The sequence below is a fragment of the Sus scrofa genome, chromosome 4 (assembly GCF_000003025.6).
Source record: "Sus scrofa isolate TJ Tabasco breed Duroc chromosome 4, Sscrofa11.1, whole genome shotgun sequence".
NCBI lineage: Eukaryota > Metazoa > Chordata > Mammalia > Artiodactyla > Suidae > Sus > Sus scrofa.
Window position 1 is genome coordinate 45,252,412 of NC_010446.5, and position 19,821 is coordinate 45,272,232.

The window sequence follows — 19,821 nt, forward strand, 5'->3', positions numbered from 1 at the left end:
CACTCCTCCCCCATTTTGATCCTTCCCCTATGCTCTTTTTCATGCTACAAACACAGTCTTGAATACCTGTGACAGCCCCACCAACCTGGGCTCTGTGTCCCCACAAGCAGCTCCCCAGCCCCCTTCTCTTCCCATGTGGCTGGAGCTAGAGGCTCCCAGGGCCAAAATGCTGAAGACCTGGGACCCAGAGCAGCTCCGAGGTGGTGAATATTAGCTGAATGCAATAAAAAAAAAATGGCCTCCAATAAAACTACATTGCAAAAAAAATGGGAAAGAAACAATGGAAAAAGTAAGAAAGTCAAAGAGGTAGAGCCTGAAGAATTTGTTGTAGAAAAAGTACTGGACTGAGGCATAGTGAATGGGAAAGTGGAATATTTCTTAAAGTGGAAGGGCTTGACTGATGTAGACAATACTTGTGAACCTGAAGAAAATTTGGATTGTCTAGAGTTAATTGAAGCATTTCTTAATTCTTGAAAAGCTGATAAAGAAAAAGATGGAACAAAAAGAAAGTCACTAACTGACAGTGAGTCTGATGATACCAAATCAAAGAGAAAAGAGATGCTGCTGATAAGCCAAGAGATGTTGTCAGAGATCTTGATCCAATCAAAAAATTGGTGCCACAGACAGCTGTGGAGAATTAATATTTCTCATGAAATGGAAAGATTCGGATGAGGCAGACTTGGTACTTGCAAAAGAGGAAAATATGAAGTGTCCTCAAATTGTAATTGCTTTTTATGAAGAGAAACTAACTTGGCATTATTGTCCAGAAGATGAAGTTCAATAATTAATTGTTTGCACTATATATGTATATATGTATATATATATAAAATCTTGGTCTCAGGGTTTTTTTTTTGATTTATTAATGTGAAGAAATAACTACATTCTAATGAAAATCAAGTCTGATATATTCGTTTTGAAGCAGTATTGGGGAAGTTGTTGGGGATTTTTGTTTTTTGCATCTGTAACACCAGTTACTTTGAACAAATAAAAGCTTTCTGTAGTTGCTTCCTTTAGCCGAAAAGAACATTTGATACTATGGTATATTATTTCCTCTGCATCAGAGAACAGCTTTTCTACATGTTGGGGGAAAAATCTCTATAGTCATTGCTGAATCAGAATTTAGAATTTGAATTTAACTCACAAATGCCTAAGGACCATTCTGGGTTCTTCATGTGTGTATACATGAAATACATATGTATGTGGCCTGGGGTTTTTTGTTTTTGTTTTGGGATGTGTTTTAAAATACGTTTAGAAAAGTAAAAAACAGCATTTCACATAAGACCATGTTTCTGGGATTCCACAGTTTTAAGCGAAATAAGAAATCACTTCAAGTTAAATTGAAATTTTTCAATTCTTAACATTTAAAATTAAATAATTACATAATTAATTGGACAACTGTAAACAATTTAAATTGGACACTTTTTAAAAGCAGCCATATCAGAATCTGTGTCCATATCTAAGTCATATATATGCAGTTTTATATGAAAAATCCTGGAAAAGAAAATTTTATCATTAAACCTTCCCACCCAAATGAAAAAACTGGAAAAATTATACTGTGTTTCAAATAATCCAAGCTACACTTAGTTAAATGGATATTTAAAGGTTCCTTCTGGTGATTTCCTTTACAAGTTGAAATCTGTGCTGTATTGACTGAATTGCTATGATACATGGAATTTCTAAGATTTGTTCATGGGAACCTAGTCAGATAGTTAGGTTGACAATTGAAGACCTGCAGGAATAAATGGAGTAAACAAACTTTTGTAATCTAAATTTGACCTCCATGTTTTTTCTTTACCCCAATCCATTCCTACATGTAGGTTCAGTCTTCTCAGTATTTGGGTTACTGGTTCAGCAGAAGCCAGGAAAAACAATAACTTTGTAGTAATCAGGGTGTTATTCAATTGTATATTGTTTACTTTATTGTAAATATTGGTGAACAGTTGTCAATACATAGTTTTATATTCCTTAAAAAAAAGAATAACTGACAGATATATGTTGTGCAAAGCTGAAAATATTTAATATCTGTTCCTTAATAGGAACAAAAAAGTTTTCAATCCCAGTCTACAATATAATGTTCAGCAATTGTCATACAAAGACTGTTATGATGATTCTCAATTTGTTAATTTAGATCTGTTGCCACAGCATAAGTCTAGAGATGAGCATCACTACAGGAAGAGGAAGATGGATACCAGCACAACTCAAAATCATCATTTGTTTTTATCCTAGCATTACAGAATTTATCTCCTACCCTCCTGCAGAATAGGACATACCTATACCCCTCTGGGGGGTGTGGGCAAGACTAGGATATTCAGGAAATGATAGAGACACTTACCTATACTTAATGACACTTTCTTTGTTAAAGTAAGACAAACCTTACCTTATCTTAATGAGGAAAATCTTTAGCCTGTAGGTGCTTCACTCTGATAATGACTGAAATGCACAATATATACAAGATGTAAAATGAGCTACCCACCCATCCAACTGAGCTCTAATAAGTGGGAAATTAGAGGAAAGCAAATAACCTAGAGCACACTTCAAAGACCAGAAGAAAAAAATGGAATTAATAAAGAAGAGGCAGGATGATTGGGAGTTTTAGGGAGGATGGTATTGATGGAGAAGAGAGATGGGAGCCAGAGAAAAACTTTTCTATACCCTGAGGTTAACTTAATAAGGATAAACAGGTTTCCTGAAGGAAAAAGTAAATTTTTTCAACTTGTTTTCTGGGATCTTGATGTACACTTAGTACATCAAGTACTAACAGTAATGAATTTTTCCTTCCCATCCTTCCCAATATCAAGGGCACAGCTAAGGGACTTAACCTACATTTTTAACCATAAATGTGTGTCATTATAATGGCAATCAATTTAATATGGGCCAAAGAATCTGAAAATGGAATCAAAAACTGACTAGATCACTTGCTCCAGATGGCAAACCATTCCTTTGCCATTTTCCCAGGCCCTGGAACAGAACAGAAGAAAACAGCACTGGATTTGGCATCCCAGTAGAGTGTGTTCATTTTCAGTCTACAGATATTTGTGTGTGTGAGATAACATCTGGACATACATGGGCAATGCTGGCAGGTCTTTATAAAAGCAGATGTTATGTGAGCCATTTGGATTATTCATCAGTAAAAGGGGCAGGCAAGCAGAACAGTGCCACTCTTTGCCTGGTATTTGGCAAAAAAGAGAAAACAAATGCAGTTTTGACATCTGTTTCTGTTCTTTTTTATAGTTTAGCCCTGCCAGATAAGTAGGTTTGATCAGGTCTAATTGATAAATTATTAAAGGCAACTTGACAAGGAGGGAAATGAAAACTAATAAGAAAAAAGGTAAATGAATTGATTTATGTCAGTTTGAAGAAAAAATCTAAAGGAAGAAGACAATCTTAAAAAAATTACCATTGTTTTAAGAAAATTCCTGCAGCACCATGGTGGCTAAAATATAAATAATTTTGTTCTTTTTGCCTCCCACATGTTACTGGGAGCAGACTGAAAAGTTAAATTCTTCATATCTTCAAATAATAGCAGATGCAATTTATTGAGCCAGTGCAAGTTGCTATATAAACTCTAAATTCATTACAGAAATAATTCCCATTTTAGAGAATGGAGAACAAATGTCCAGAGTGTTACACAGCTGATTAAATGGAAGTGGCATGGTCAAAAAGAGGCCTTAAATATGCCTTTTCAGCTGAGAAACTGCTCCCATGTACGTGTCTATTTAGACATACATGGCTTGGTGGCAAGAGCTTGGACCTTGATCCTGGAGAGTTTTGAATCTCGCATTTGCTACATTGTAGCTGGTGGAATTGGTTAGTTATTTTACTTTGAAATTCAGTTTTATTGGATGCAAATGAGCATTTAGTATGAATTAAATGAGGAAATATCAAATGGATTAGAAATTGTAGATACCCAGTAGCAGCTATCTAGTTTTTCCTTTCTCATTGAATCACACCTAGCTCAAAATAGCATTCAGAGAAGACAAATAATTGTACTGAGTGTTTTGTGGTGTAGTTTTTAAAATTGTTTCAAGCTGCTGTACTTAATAGAAGATATTTCAAATAAAATTTTTATTTGCAGTGGTTATATTATCCAATTTTACCATTAGTTTTATTACCAATCTTACCAAATATCTTGACCTTAGTATCCTAAAGTAGATCAGAATTTCCAAACCATTTTTCTGAAAGGCGTTTTTAAGGCAAAGTTCTGGAGAAATGGAAAGAAGGCTACTCAGTGTCTCAATAGAGACACAACTAGCAACTGGAGGAGAATCCATTTAGTATTTGTGTCTTATATTTGGTAATTGAAAAATCTTCATTGCATGCTTTCATCTCTGTTTTACTTGTAATTCTGTAAGAGTTTTGATTATACTCTTGTTTTCACTAGAATTGCATACATCGAACTGGTGCTAATTATTAACTGATTCACAAGAGGAAGGCACAGACTTGCAATAAATGACTTTAAGAAATCACTTTCTGAGTGTAATGCCTATGAATCATACAGCAGAATGGGAAAGGGGAAGTGCAAGGAGTAGAATTATTGCCTTTGTAAGTTCTAAGATGACATTTATGCTTCAGTCTTACTTTAAGTTCTGTGGGAAACACTTCAGTAGCACTCCCTGTTCTCTTGTAATAATTCCTTGGATGATTAGACAAAGAATGAGGCACAACAGTAAATGTGCAGTAAGGTTACATTTTGCAACTTGAATACTATTAAAAAAGAAATTAAATATAAATGGGATCAGTGTGTATGGGACTGCAAATGAGATGCTAAGCAGCTTATTTTCTATTTGTAATTTTACTGTTTCTTTCTAAAACCAGTACAGTTAATTAATCAGATCTTCAGTAATTCTTTCTTGAACTCAATATCCATTATTCCAGCAGACATTCTATGGAATGAGAGCAAGAGAAGATCTAGGCCAGATGAATTTGTGAATGAACTGAAACTTGAAAAGAGAGATTGTTTCATTGAAATGGTTTTGTTGTCTGAAAACATATTTTTAAATCATTCTAAGAGCCATTGAAACATCTTACTCATAAACTTATAATTTCCAAGGAAAGACACCACTCTTAAAAGATCTATAGGTGAATCTGAGAGAAAACAATTACCATTGAAGGTTACATTTAAATTCCATCAACAAGTTATTCAAGAACAACTTTTTTTAATACTGTAGAAAGCAGACAGAATTTGGAGTCAAGCTCTACAGTTTAGTCATTAGTCAAAGTCCACTATCTACTATAAATTTCCAATGCCTCATCTCCAGAATACTTATGCCAGGTACTTATTACTGTAAAACAAATCATCCCAATCAGAAATTAGTAATTTAAACAGGGCCCACCCATCTTATCTCTGCTGCATGTAGCATCAGCCGGTGTGAGAGAAAATCTGGATGTGTCTTGACAGCTAAGGGTTAGAATCTCCTCCAGTTGCATGTAGAGGCTCACTATGCATATCTGGTGATTGTTGACTGTTGGCTGGAAGCTTAGCTAAGAATACCAAGTGTGCATCTTGCTTCTTCTCCACAAAGGCCACTTCTGTGGTACTTTTGTTCCTCATGGCATAGCACCTATGTCCCAAGAGCCTCATAAACTATGCAAAAGCTAGAAGCTGTATATTATTTTATGACTAGTCTTGACAGTGATATATTGTAACTTCTGCCACAGCAACAGCCCACTCAGATGTAAAAGAAGACACCTCAGACCTACTTCTCATTGGGAGGAATCCTATGGTTAAGAAGGGGAGGAGAAGGAAGATATTGCTGTGGCTTTTTTTGGAATATACTATCTAACACAATAATAAAATATACCATTTAACATACATTGTTATTACCCTTTTTGTATTCTTTCAGAAAAACTTTTTACAAGCCCTGGCATGGATTTTCACAATTTTTATCAATTTCATGAAATAACAAGAAAATTAAAAAATTTTAACACTATATTTAATTTCTACTATCACATCTTTTTCCTTCAGATAATGGCTGCTTGGGCTTGGGTGCACAGTAGTTTAGTGCACTGAAAAACAGGGAGAAGAATAACAGGTAAAGCAGCTGCCTTTTGTTATTGCTGCCTTGAATTGTGAGAACACACTCTGGGTAAATTTTACTAGCGGGACAAACAGCTTGGCACTTTCATCAAGACTATGTTTCCCTTATGAATGTCCTTTGTATTTAATATCCATGTGCTAAGTACCTCTACTTCTTATGCCCTTTTGTTTTTCATGAAGTAAGAGCATTAAGCAAAGGCTAGGGTATCTACTCTCTTGAGTAAGGTCGTGGGCATTACACGTGACAATTGTGTATGAGGACTTCTACCCGCTGGTTGAGTAAGCAGCAGTGTCAACAAGTTAAAACTAAAACTCAGGCAACAATCAAAACAACCACGTGTGCTGATTGTCAAGTTAATTTTGAGCCCGAATACCCTCAGTTCTTAACTAGGGAATTATATATAAGACCAGTTGGGAGAAATAAAAAAGCTTTGGCAGACACTTTCCTCAAATGTCCCCAAATGTTGTAGAGAAACCACAAAGAGAACTTGTTAGATGTTTGTCGTCCCATCAGAAAGCTGTTATAATACACAATGCCAAATATGCAAACAAAATAAGCCCCCCAAATTATTTATAATTCTATATTTTCCAAATTCACAGATATTTAACATCACAAAGACTCAATTAAAATCTGTTTACCTCCAAGTTTTATTTTGGCATTAATTTATTAAACATGAAGCTGAGAAAAGCCATTGAGAATAGAAGCAAAATAAAGTGCATTATTGAACTGTCAGCAAAACTGCCAGGCATATCTTCTAATTTGTAGGAAAAGGAAAAAAAATGTAGTTAACAGAGTTCTCATTACTTCCATTAAACTGTTGCTTTTATTGTTGCCAAATCATACTATCTGAATGCCGTGCATTGAAAGAGGTGTAGAAACAGAGGGTCCACATTATTAGCCAGTACTTCACCCTAGGCATTACATTACCTACCTTCCTGTAACTGCAATGGCCATCTTTATAGTGATAAAATCAGTGGTAGATTTTCTGTTGCTATCAACAGGAATAGCCCTGGAGGTTTATGTTGGACCCTGGAAATCAATGTTGGCTTTGAAAAATTCACTTTAGATGATATAAGAGGAAAAAAAGCCATTTATATCCTATGTGTATGTTGTCCAGTAAATAGCAGGACACATTTTCCAATGTAAACATAACCATTGAGTTTTACCAATGATGATTAGTAATTAGTACATTAATATTTGTAAATATCTTAAATCAGTAGCTTGTGATGATGATATAAAATAAAGGAGCCTTAAGAAGTGTAGCATCTGGATTTTATGCAATTTCTTTATTCTCTGACTTGACGCCTTCAAATCTATAACTATCCCCTTCAGACAAAATAAAGATGTAATATGATTGCTTCAGTTACATGTTAGGTATTCTTGAGAATGGGAGAGTATGGATAAAAGAAACCCACATATAATCCAAAAGTATCTCCCATGGTCCTGCCTCTGGGGAAGAAGTCGATGGATGTCTTGTTGTAAGGGCTTATCTTGAGCCTGAACTGGACTATGTTAACCGGTGACTCAGGTTCCCAGGACTTGATTCACATGCAGAACAAGGATTTTGGACGTACTCTTGGGAGGTTTATCATTATCTGTTTCTGTGTAACAAACTATCACAAGTAGAGTAGCTTAGAACAATACGTATTTATTATCTCACTGTTCCTGTGAGTCAGAAATTTGGGCACAACTCTGGGTCCCCTGCTTTAGGGTTTTCCACAAGCTACAATCAAAGTGTCAGCTGGGTTGACGTTTCATCTGAAGGCTCAACAGAGGAAAGATCTGTTTCCCAGATCAGTGGTCATTAGCAGGATTCAGTTCCTCAAGGGCTGTTAAACTAAGGATCTTAGTTCTTTTCATGCTGTCTCACTTTCTCATTGGCTATTGGCCAGAAGTCATGCTAATTTCTTGCTACATGAGCCTCTTCATGTGGCAAGTGGCTTCAACAAATCCTGCAAGCCAAGAAAATAATAGAATCTTATAGTAAGGTGGAAGTTACAATACTTTGTAACTTCATTGTGGAAGTGACATATGATCATCACTGTATCCTATTGGTTAGACATAAGCAATTATATCTAGCCCTCACTCAAGGGGAAAGTATTACACTTGGACATGAATACCAAGAGGCAGACATTATTGGAGCCAATAATATCTGTTTGTCTCAGGGTGGTTGAGGACAGAGAGACTGGGATGGGAGGAGAGATGTGTATCCATCCTGGACAATGATTTCTGGACCCCTGCCCATGTCCTGTTCTGAGATCTTCAGTAGGCTAAGATTAGAGGAATTGTTTTCACTCAGAATGATTCAGAGTTGTGGCTTTCTTTCCTAGGTGACTATATGTGATGTTGGGTGGGGATAGTGAAGGTTCTTCTTTTCTACTTGTAACACAGCATTGTTTTGTCCTCACAGAACCTATGTTCTTTGTAATAAGAACTCTGATAGTGGATTTTTGCTGCTTCCAGGGTGTGAATTTTGAGGAGTGCTGTGAGATTGTGTCCTTGGGTTTTTATGCAACTATAAAGGGAATGCTGAACATTACAGGAATGCATGACTTATCTATTGGAGCAACATTGTGCATACTGGATATGTAGGGGACACTTTATTATTCTAAGGAACTATTTAGCAGTTTTGTTTGTTACCCTCCTTTCTTCCTTTGACTCAGCGACTAAGTTCTCTGGAGGATTTAAACATCCTCATTTGAATGTAAAAATAATAAGATAGGCCAAATATAAAAAAATTCTCTAAGTTTCAAAGCAGAAGGCTTGGTAGGGAGGAGTGGCTGTTACTCTGACCTCTAGCCTGTATCCAGAGATAAGTTTGAACAGTGCATGTGATATTCTTATATTATTTTGAATGACTAAGTGGATACTCATCATATTAATTCTAAATTTTGTGAATGAAATTTAAAGTGTTTCTGTTTACCCATGAATATACTAGATTACACAAAGAGGATGTAATTGTTAATGGCCATCAAGCAACAATAGCCTAAAAAAGAAGAATATAGGAAAAGAAAATGTGCAAGCAGAGAAAGGGAAATGTGAAGAAAGTGTTCCACCCGTCCCCACCCCCAGCAATCCTTACCAGATTTCTTCTGAAGGATAGTGAAAGGATTTCTGCTAAATGTTCACACATTTTGTTTCTTTTGAACAAATCACCTCAGACTCTTCATGAAATGAAGGTAAGGACAACAGGAACAGAAATCTCAGCTTTGTCTATTAAATTGGCCCATCAGGCTCTTTTGTAAATAGTTTTATAATGAGCTTATGATGGACTACTTTTTCTGAAAACCTAGAGTTTTCAGGATGGTGTTTCAGTACCACCTTATGTCTAATATTTATCAAAACAGGATAGAATAAAAGATTAAAATGTCTAAATTTTATCACACATTTCTGTCTGCTGGCAAGACTATAGCACAGTTGTTAATATTGAAAATGAGATGAAAGATGTTCTAAATTTATCTCATCAGCCCTGTCTTTCAACATAATGATAGTTATTTGACACTATCATATTGCTTTTCAGCCAGTTGAAACCAAGTCTGAGAAGACACAATTTATCCAGAAGTCATGGCTCAGAAATATAGAGTGATACCAAATGAAACAGACAAGAATTCATTCACCTGTGGACCATATTTTTACTGTATTATGGTGCAAGTTGAAAAAAAAAAGGCAATGTTCCCATCAATTTAAAAATCATATTTAAAAGACCTCAGATGGAAACCATATATTTTTCCAATATCCATATATAAATTAATATGCACCATCTGGGTTACATCTGGCAACATAAAAATGTTGCCTTATGAACACTAAAGGTGTGAGAGCCATCAAGCCGATCCAAATAGATTTGGCATATTTGTTCACAAAGAAGGCAGTTCTTTTTGAGGTAAGATTTAACTTAGAAAGTAAATAGAAGTTTAAGAACTCATCCCAACATACACAGTTTTATCAAAAATAAAGAGATAGATTATATTAATATTGATGAGACAGATAGTGCTCTACATTAAAAGATTATAAGAAATAAGAGTGGATTTTTAAAAATAAATATGAATTTGGATTATTTTATCAAGAGTATTTTGTACTCATTTTAGAAATATAATATTGTGTATAAAAATCATGATTCTCCTAAATGAGAAAACCAAGATTTAACCCTCAGTCTGTCTGTATGCAAGTCTGTATTCAATGTTATATGAAAGTTCAAAGTACACCAAGGTACAGCATACACTGAACATTGCACAGAAAGCCTCGTCAACGTTACCTTTGTACCATAACACAAGATTAAGAAAAGTGTTTAGTATGCTACCTATTACTTATTGTTTGAAAAACATCAGTTATAAAGTTATTACTAAAATAAAAACAAAATTCTTTCCAAATTAATAAATGACTCCTATTTATTAGGAGATATCCAGACTAAAAGCCAATATTCTTAACTAAGAGCCTTTATTCAAAATGAACAACAAACAGATGAAAATAAGGGATAAACATGATTATGATATGATATATAAAGGAGGATGTTCAATAATTCTGGTTTTTCCACCATGCTGAAATTATGGGTGAGAATATACTAAATTATAGATGGAAAATTATAATGGGACCATATTTATATTTGGACACCCTTATGGGCAAAGTTGTAAGAAAAGGTATATGATCAAGTAACAATATGCTCAGATTCCTCAATTTGAAGCCTGGAGAAAAATCTACCTGTTGGTCCATGCCTCACATGTTGCCCTGGATAACCAGCTAGAACTGGACCTCCTGAGGAGGGTGGAGACGGGGTGGTGGAGAGAGCAAGAAGCAGGAAGGCTGCTGGAAACAGAGCGCTGCACCTTCCCTGAGCTGTGGGTATGGCTACATTTCTGGGACTCTCAGCACAGTGTTTAGGCCAAGCCAGACTGTTGGGTGGGATCACAAATCACCTCATGTACTTCCTTTTTCCATTATCCTGCCAGTATTTTTATGCAGGTCAAATCAGCTCAAGGTGAGAAACAAGCAAAACACAGGGGGAGAGGGGAAAAGGAAGTAAAAAATGTTATCAGGGGAGTAACAAAAGGTAGGAGAGACTATTCCCTGTCAAGTGGAAGGAGAGGACTGGCCACTAAGGAAGCCCTGAACTGGTAAGAGCTGTGAGCAGAGTTGTTGAGCAGGACTAGTCAGTGATGGATCACCTTGACAATGCAGCCCAGGGGCTCCTGGGCACCTTACAGGCTGGCAGCACTGTGCTAAATTTACTGTAATCAAAAGCCTTCAACAGGCATGCAGACTCAGAAATCTTGGGCCTCATCTAGAGAATTGTCTTCTGAGGCAGATTTACATTTAATTCATGAGCCTGAGGAAGACAATAGGGAGGCCATTTTATTCTTTTCAAAGGCCAGCAAATTTTTGCTTTTCTGCACTCCTCCGCATTACTTTTCTGAGTAAAAATCTACTACCCTACTCCTTGCTGAGCTTGACCCCTGTGATCTTCCACAAACACACCAGACATACTCCCTTCTCCCAGAGCCCCTTTTCTCACTCATTTTACTCCTTCAGCTCTTTTGGTTGTTTCACAAATGCTGTTTAAAATTCAATATCTGTCTGCCCGCACCCCATCCCTGCCTCTCTCCCTTCTCTTTTTTCCCCTGTATTCCTCATCACCATCTGATATAATTTATATTTTACTCATTTGTTTTATTTTTTATTTGCTAGAATATAAATTCTACTTATTTACTAGAAGGCAAACTTTATGATAACAGGGGCTTTTCTCTATTTTATTCACTGCTCTATCCTCGGAATCTAGAACACTTTTTGGAACATAGTAGGCACTCAATTAAAAATGTATTTAATAGAATCATAATTATGGACACTTCCCTCAAAAATACACACCAAAATAGGTCTACTCCTTGTTCCTATCAGTAGGGATGGGTGAGGGAGTTATCAATTTTCCTAGAAGAATTCCTGTGGTTGGGGACAGAATTTAGACCTTTCTGTTTTAGAACTAACAGCCAAGTATGTAAAATTTTTGTATGTGAATAAAAACAAAATAGGAAAAAATGTGTTTAGTTAATTTATTGACTAACTTGCCCAGAAAAAATATAACTATAACCTTGTCTATTAGTCAGAGGTTCTCCAGAGAAACAGAACCAACAGGAGATCTCTAGATAAAGAGATGATAGAGATAGATAGATAGATAGATAGATAGATAGATAGATAGATAGATAGATAGATAAAGAGAGAGAGTTGACCCTTACTGGGGTTAGGGGATGCCCACCACCAAGCTGTCAAAACTCTGCATACAACTTTACAGTCATCCCTCTCCATCTGCAATCCTGTATCCCCAGATTGAACCAACTGCAGATCATGATGTACCTTATAGTATGTATTCATTGGAAAATAATCTGCGTATAAGTGGACCTGCACAATTCAAACCCATGTAGTTCAAGAGTCAACTGTATACATTTTTCATATGTGTATATATGTGTATGCATGTATATATATATAGAGAGAGAGAAAGATGGGGAGAGAGGGGTCAGATAGGTTTACTATACAAATTGGCCCACATAGCTATGGAGATCGAGAAATCCCATGATCTGCAAGCTGGAGAACAAGAAAAGCTGGTGGTGTTTTTCAGTTCAAAAGGCCTGAGAAAGGGGAGAGTAATGGTGTAGGTCCAGTTCTGAGTTCAAAGCCTGAAAACCAGGAGCACAGATGTTCAAAGGCAAGAGAAGATAGATATCCAGCTCAAGCAAAGAGTGAATTTGCCCTTTCTCCACAGTTTTGTTCTGTTCAGTCCCTCAAGGAATTAGGGGTGCCCACCTGCTTTGGTGAGGACATCTTCCTTACTTAATCTGATAATTCAAATGCTGATCTCTTCCAGAGACACCCTCACAGACAGACTCAGGAATAATATTTTATCAGTTAACTGTGCATTTCTTAGTTATTAACTATTAAAATTACACTGATAATTTTATCAGTTGACACATAAAATTAACCATTATACTACGTAAAAATATAATTTTTTAATATTGATAAAAATATGCTACATGACAATAACTATTATACTTTGTTATATGCAAAATATAACCATAATGCTTATGTCCATCATGACTGCTATATTTATTCATAGTAGACAGTGGAGCTTGGTAAGAAAATTTTTTAAATTTAAATTATTGGGGAGTACATAACCAGACTAAGAGAGCTATAATACATACAGTAGCAACTAAATCTCAAATCATAATCTTTGGTACTCTTCTAAGGCCTGCGAATAGGGGGAGAGTGATGGTGTAGGTCTAGTTCTGAGTTTAAAAGCTGAGAACCAGGAGCACAAATGTCCAAGAGCAGGAGAAGGTGGATATCCAGCTCAAGCAAAGAGAGTAGATTTTATTTAATTGCACTTAATTTATAGCTTGAGTCCCATTCTGTCTGGTAGCAGAGTTCCTAAATTTCTTCTGATAATTCAGAGTGAACATAGTCAATTCAAGTTAGACCCAGTCAATTCAGAATTGCTCTCCTTTTCTCCCTTTGCTAATTTCTAAGTCTTTAGAAGTTTACTTATTGGCCCTGCACTGAAGGAGGTGCCGTCCTGGCTTGGTCATTGTTTTCTACATTGCTGGCATCTGGTAAAAGGGCTAATTCCCACCTGCCACCCTTGAAAGGATCATGGTATCCTTCCTTCTCTTCCCTTCATCCCACCCACAGGTTCTCTTCACATCTGGCATCCCCCTTTCCATGATCTTTGTGCTGCTCTGGAAGAGGGCTGAGTGGAACACATGAAGATGTCTCATGCTCTCTAATGTCACTCTGGAGGAATAGGAAACTTGGATAAGAGTGGTGGTGGGTAAGGGATGTTTTTGAAATCTTCTAACTGTATAAGCTACATCTCTTCTTGAATGCTACTTCATCGTTACAGCATGTGGAATATCCTGAAATCTTGCCAATTTCCAGAGCCACAGATGGGAAATTGGGCACATGTCGACTTTGTCTTAGGGCTCAAATTTTCATGGTAATTAGTGTGAAAGATAGCTGTCCACCAAAATATCATGCTTCTTCTTCCATTGTATGGAACTATTGCTGGGAGAAGGTTCTATTTTGAAGTTCTCCTTGTGAAGTCCAGTTGTAAGTATGTTACTAGTTCTTGCTAACTAAATGAGAGTAGACATGATGTAGGTCATTTTTATTTCAAGGTTTATAAGAAGCAGGTGTGACTTTTTCACTTCCTTCTTTACATTTTGCCTGCTGGATGCCAAGGTGCTATGGAACAGAGGAACCATAAAATGGAAGGAACATAGGTCACCACATGGAGAAAATTTCGCCACTAATTTGAGCAAGCTCTTTGGACTCTTTCATAAGAAATAAAATACTACTGTATTAAGCATCCAAAATTTATGTATAGCAGCAAGAATTAATTTAACAAATATACCTGTGGTCTTCTAGACTTAGGTTCAGGAATGGAGGGTAGAAGATTTCATAGTACCCTCGGTGGCATCAAACTATCTTGCTTCCATCCTCATATACTCTAATCCTAGTCCATAGAATCTCATCTAGTCTGAATTCTCAGGAAAAATTGTTCCAGGGAATATCTATTCTTTATAAACTTTATTTAGTTCAGGGCCATCCTTGTTCTGTGAAGAAATCAAAGACTTTTCCTTGAGTTTCAAAAGTATACTTTGAAATATAAAGTCGAGTATTGCCTGAAAACTTTCTTTTTGCATTCTCACTGCCATAATTCTTCTGAGGCACTGGCATAATCCTTCTAGCTGAATAGAAGTTAGAGAAGAAAACATCCAGTTAGGGTTGTTTCAGTAAAGGAGGCAAACTTCAAATAAGATAATATCTTCTGGACAAAACTTTCCTTAAAAAGGATACACGCACCCATGTGTTCATTGCAGCTCTATTCATAAGAGCCAAGACATGGAAACAAGTCAAATGTCCATCGACCAGATGATTGGACTAGGAAGATGTGGTATATATACACAATGGAATACTACTCAGCCATAACAAAGAACAAAATAATGCCATTCGCAGCAACATAGATGGGACTAGAGACTCTCATACTGAGTGAAGTAAGTCAGAAAGAGAAAGACAAATACCATATGATATCACTTATATCTGGAATCTAATATATTGAACAAATGAACTTTTCCACAGAAAGGAAAATCACGGACTTGGAGAATAGACTTGTGGTTGCCAAGGGGGAGGGGGTGGGAGTGGGGTGGATTGGGAGCTTGGGGTTAATACATGCAAACTATTGCTTTTGGAATGGATTAGCAATGATATCCTGCTGTGTAGCACTGGGAACTGTGTCTGGTCACTTATGATGGAGCATGATAATGTGAGAAAAAGAATGTATGCATGTATGTGTAACTGGATCACCATGCTGTACAATGGGAAAAAATTGTATTGGGGAAATAACAATTAAAAAAAATAACATCTTTTTATCTCTTATAATTCATACCATTGTATGATATCAGGGGGGTTCCAATTGAATCATAGTACATAAAGTCTAGAAATTAATACTTACCTTTCTTATAGAATGCTTAGAAGTGCTTTGTTAACATTTGCCTTGGTGATCTTTCCTCAGCTGTACTTTCTTGACTAATCATCACTTCTGACCAACACATAATTTCTTTAGATAGTTCATCATTGTAATCAGATTATCTTCAATGCTTATTATTGGGAGTTGTTTGAATCTTTCAAAGAGTGTGTTTATCTGTGTTTTTGCCCATTGAATTTTTTAAAAATAAAACGTATGGGAGTTCTGGTCATGACTCAGTGGAAACGAATCTGACTAGTATCCCTGAGGACACAGGTTTGATCCCTGGTTTCACTCAGTGGGTTAAGGATCCAGCATTGCTGTGAGCTGTGGTGTAGGTTGCAGACATGGCTCGGATCTGGTGTTGCTGTGACTGTGGCATAGGCCTGCAGCTGCAGCTCCTATTTGACCACTAGCCTGTGAACTTCCATATGCCATGGGTGTAGCCCTAAAAAAAAGACAAAAAAAATAAATAAAATAAAACATATATCAAAGGATGATCAATTAATAAAATCTATATTTTGATTTTGGGAACAGCAAATGTATACCCAGTCTCCACTAGCTTTGTTTTGTTTTAAAGAGGTATTTCTTCTATTGTGGTGTGGCAACCAAATTATAACTTCTGGGGGGTCAACTAAGGCTATCTCCTTAACTTAACTAGTTGGCAGAATCTCTAAAATTATAGAAGAAGGCCCTTGAGGTGTGAATGGATTGAAGGGTTGTGGATATATGGAAGGAATCCCTCTTGTGCATTTTAATGAAGAAAAAAAGCCCTGGCATTGGATATGGGAGGCTGAAATCATATGCTGAGAACCCTGGCTGTTTTAACGCTAGGCTGTTAGAAATATGATTGCAATCACTCACAGCAAAGATTCAGTTAGGATAGTGAGAATTCAAAGTTTGGACAGTGGAAGATACTTGTATTTTATTTTTGAGTTCAAATTGAAAAAAAAAATAGCTAATGAAGAGTACCTGCATTTCCGGGTTCCTCTTTATGAAGAAAAGGGTTTTCATAAAAGGGCATTCTACTGGATTCTTCTCCTTGTTATGTCAACCAATGTCTTCCTATTCACTTGAGTTATAGGCAATTAACCTAATATTAGCATTAGGAATTATTCAAATGTCTGCATGATTAACAGTAACTTAAACATTGTTGACCTTATGAAAAGGAGATGTATCTCTTTCTTTTAGGAGATGTATCTTTTTCTTTTTTCTTTGGCCTCATGCCTTCTCTGCACTTTTCAAATAATGAAACCAAGACTCAGGTAAAGTATTTGCCTAAAGTTCCCCTTCTTTGCAGAATAAGAAAGAACTATGAAGAAATCATCCTAGCTAGAAATGGAGAAGGAAGCATGGAGACCCTGTCAACAATAAGGAATGTATTTGTGACATATCAAATACTATACACATACGCATGTATTGGATGGCTATGGATTTCTCTTTCTATTTCCCTGCATACATACCCACACACACCAATACATACATATTTGCCTCATTAGGCATGGGATACCAACATATTAAAATTCATGTAGTAGAATTTTTCTCTATTTCTCTTTTTAGAAACATGTTATTTATTACAGACACATGTTCAGAGCCTTGGCAGCTGAACCACCTTATAAATTGAAAACAAGTAAATAAATTGTTCAAATATGCCCAAGAAATGATTTGAATATTAAGGAGAAAGTTATAATAACAATGAACTAAATTATAGCTGTTAATATGCTAAGGATTTTGAGGTTCATTGAATTCTTTGTAACAACCTGATGACTAATATTAAGGATTGCCATTTTAAAGATGCAGAAACTGAGGCTCAGTGGAATTAATGAAACTTTTTACATAGCGATGAATCAGTAGGGTGCAATTTGAACACAATTTTACCTCCTTCCAAACTTTACCCTCCCACTGTAATATGTTGCCTCCTTAACCATCCAGGGAAAAACAAGTTGTTTCTTTCTAATTTACTTTTCCCCCTTTCCTTCCAAATCTACCTCTCCTCTGACTACAATGTCAGCTTCACTGATATACTTGTCCCAGTGTTTGCTCAGGCTTTTGTGCATATCCGAGTCACAAACTCAACAAAGCCACTCAAATAAGAAGGAGAGAAGTTACTCTTTGAACCAGAAGTTTAACATTCAGATCAAGGAAATTGTCCTTTGGAAAATTTTCAAGCACCATAAAGATAAAATTTTCAAGAGTCCATAAACATAAAAAATACACCTCAACAATTTCCTTATCAATCTCCCAAAGCACCACAGAGTGAAAAAGGAAGCCATCAGTAAAATAGAGTGGTAACTTAAAAATTATCTTTTGAAACATAGATCATTGGTAATGTTATTGCCACTATTCCTCCTTTCTTTCTTATTTTTTTTCCTGAGTGTGAATGTGCATAGCTGTGTGAATGATATAATACTCTGAAGTAGGGCCCACAGGTGAAATCTGGCTGAAAAGAACAAAAGCTCCCCAGCTTTGTTTTTACACAGTCCTAGGAACATTTTGAGACAAGGTAACTAATTGTCAATCAGCATCTTGATATTTTCACTCCAGAGGTAAATGGAACAGAAGAAAAACTAGGAAACACGCCCTTTGCATTTAGACATGCAACGCTTATTTATAGAGTCCTGGCTGGATGCCATGCCCCTGCCAAGTCAGGAAATACAAAGAAGAATCAAGCAAGGCTGCTATATTTAAGGAGCTTATAGCCTAGTGGTCTTTCATGCTTTTTCTTAACCATATTCCAGTGGTTGAACTGGCATCTCCAGGTTGGTCGGCACTATAAATTAGGGTAGCTAATTCTTTGAAGGAAGGCAGCATGGCATTTCCAAGGAAGACACAGAGGACTTGAAAACTCATGCTAAATAAATATTCTAGCCCCAGCAAATTGACATATCAAGAATCACGCACTAAGAGCCAACAGCACATTTCATGACAAACAATAAACTGCCTTCTAGATGCTGGCATATAGGAAGGAAGTTCAAAGGACACTTTCATCATTAGTATACATTTGTACAGAGACTCTTATAGACAGGTAAACATTTCCAAATTTTAATTTGGCCCTCTAACTGACCATCAGCTTTAATTATGTCTCTAGATCATTTGTGGTTGTTTTCATGCAAATTCTCTAATTAGAAAATGAGATATCACTTTCAGAATTGATTCAGTTTCTTCCTCTGCCTGTAGCCTATAGATTTGACTTCAGCCCACATACTTTCTTCTTTGCCCACATGTCACATCCGCCATCGCAGTGAAATAGAATTTCTGAGTGTATGAATGTCAAAACAATGTGCTAATGTGGAATCCAGCCTCCCAAGTTTGCTCTGAGCACAGCTATTGCAAAATCCAATCTATTTTATCACTCTGTCTTCTTGCTGGATTTAGCAGCTTCATAATTCCACACCTCTGTCAATGAGACCCTCATTATGCAGGCTTCTAAACATTTTACTTGGGGAAAGAATAAACAACATATTTAGTACTAATGAGGTGAGATATTGCTTTTTTATTTGCATTACTGTTTAATGATTGTGATATCTCCAGCACTTTGAGCTCTGGGAGCTTGTTTTGATTGATGTGATTTTTCTTGCAGACAACGAGTTACTTGCACAGCACAGTTTGTCACATGTTTGGAATGTGTGTCTTCAGAATTATATAGCAAAATGGACTGTCCATCTTCCACTCACCATGGTTGCTACACAGGTAATAATGCTACTCATTTTGTTTATGTTTCAGTATAAATGTTTCAAATGGAATGTTCGCCAACCAGAAAAATGTAATCATAACACTTTTTTTCCTGGTATTTTCTCCTCCTCTCTCCTATACAATAGCTATGAAAGTCCAATGATTTTAAATGCTTTCACTCATCCTAATTCTTCTTGCCTCAATGTGCCTTTCAAAGTTCATTTACTTAAACAAATGTTATTTGGTGCCATCTTGTAAAATAAAGCTAAATACTCCATACTTACTTCAAATTAAGCATGACTGATAGCAGCATCTTCTGGTCTCTAAATAAGGAGAGTTGAGGAGCAATAGAATGCAAAATTATCTTTGGGATAGTTCAAATGCAAAGGCAAAATTAAAAAAAAGAGAGTCTTTGTGATCAGGCAGTGCTGCATTTGAATTCCAGGTATGCTACTTAGTAGCTCTGTAAACTTGTGCTAGTGATTTAATTTGACACGTATGCTTTTCATCAAGAAACAGAGATTTGGGAGTTCCTGTCATGGCTCTGTGGTTAACGAGTCCGACTGGGAACAATGAGGTTGCGAGTTCGATCCCTGGCCTTGCTCAGTG

At 36.4% G+C, this 19,821-nt stretch overlaps 1 pseudogene; it reads left to right on the forward strand.

Annotated features, from left to right (window-relative positions):
• LOC100515543 lies at positions 235-784 on the forward strand (annotated as a pseudogene).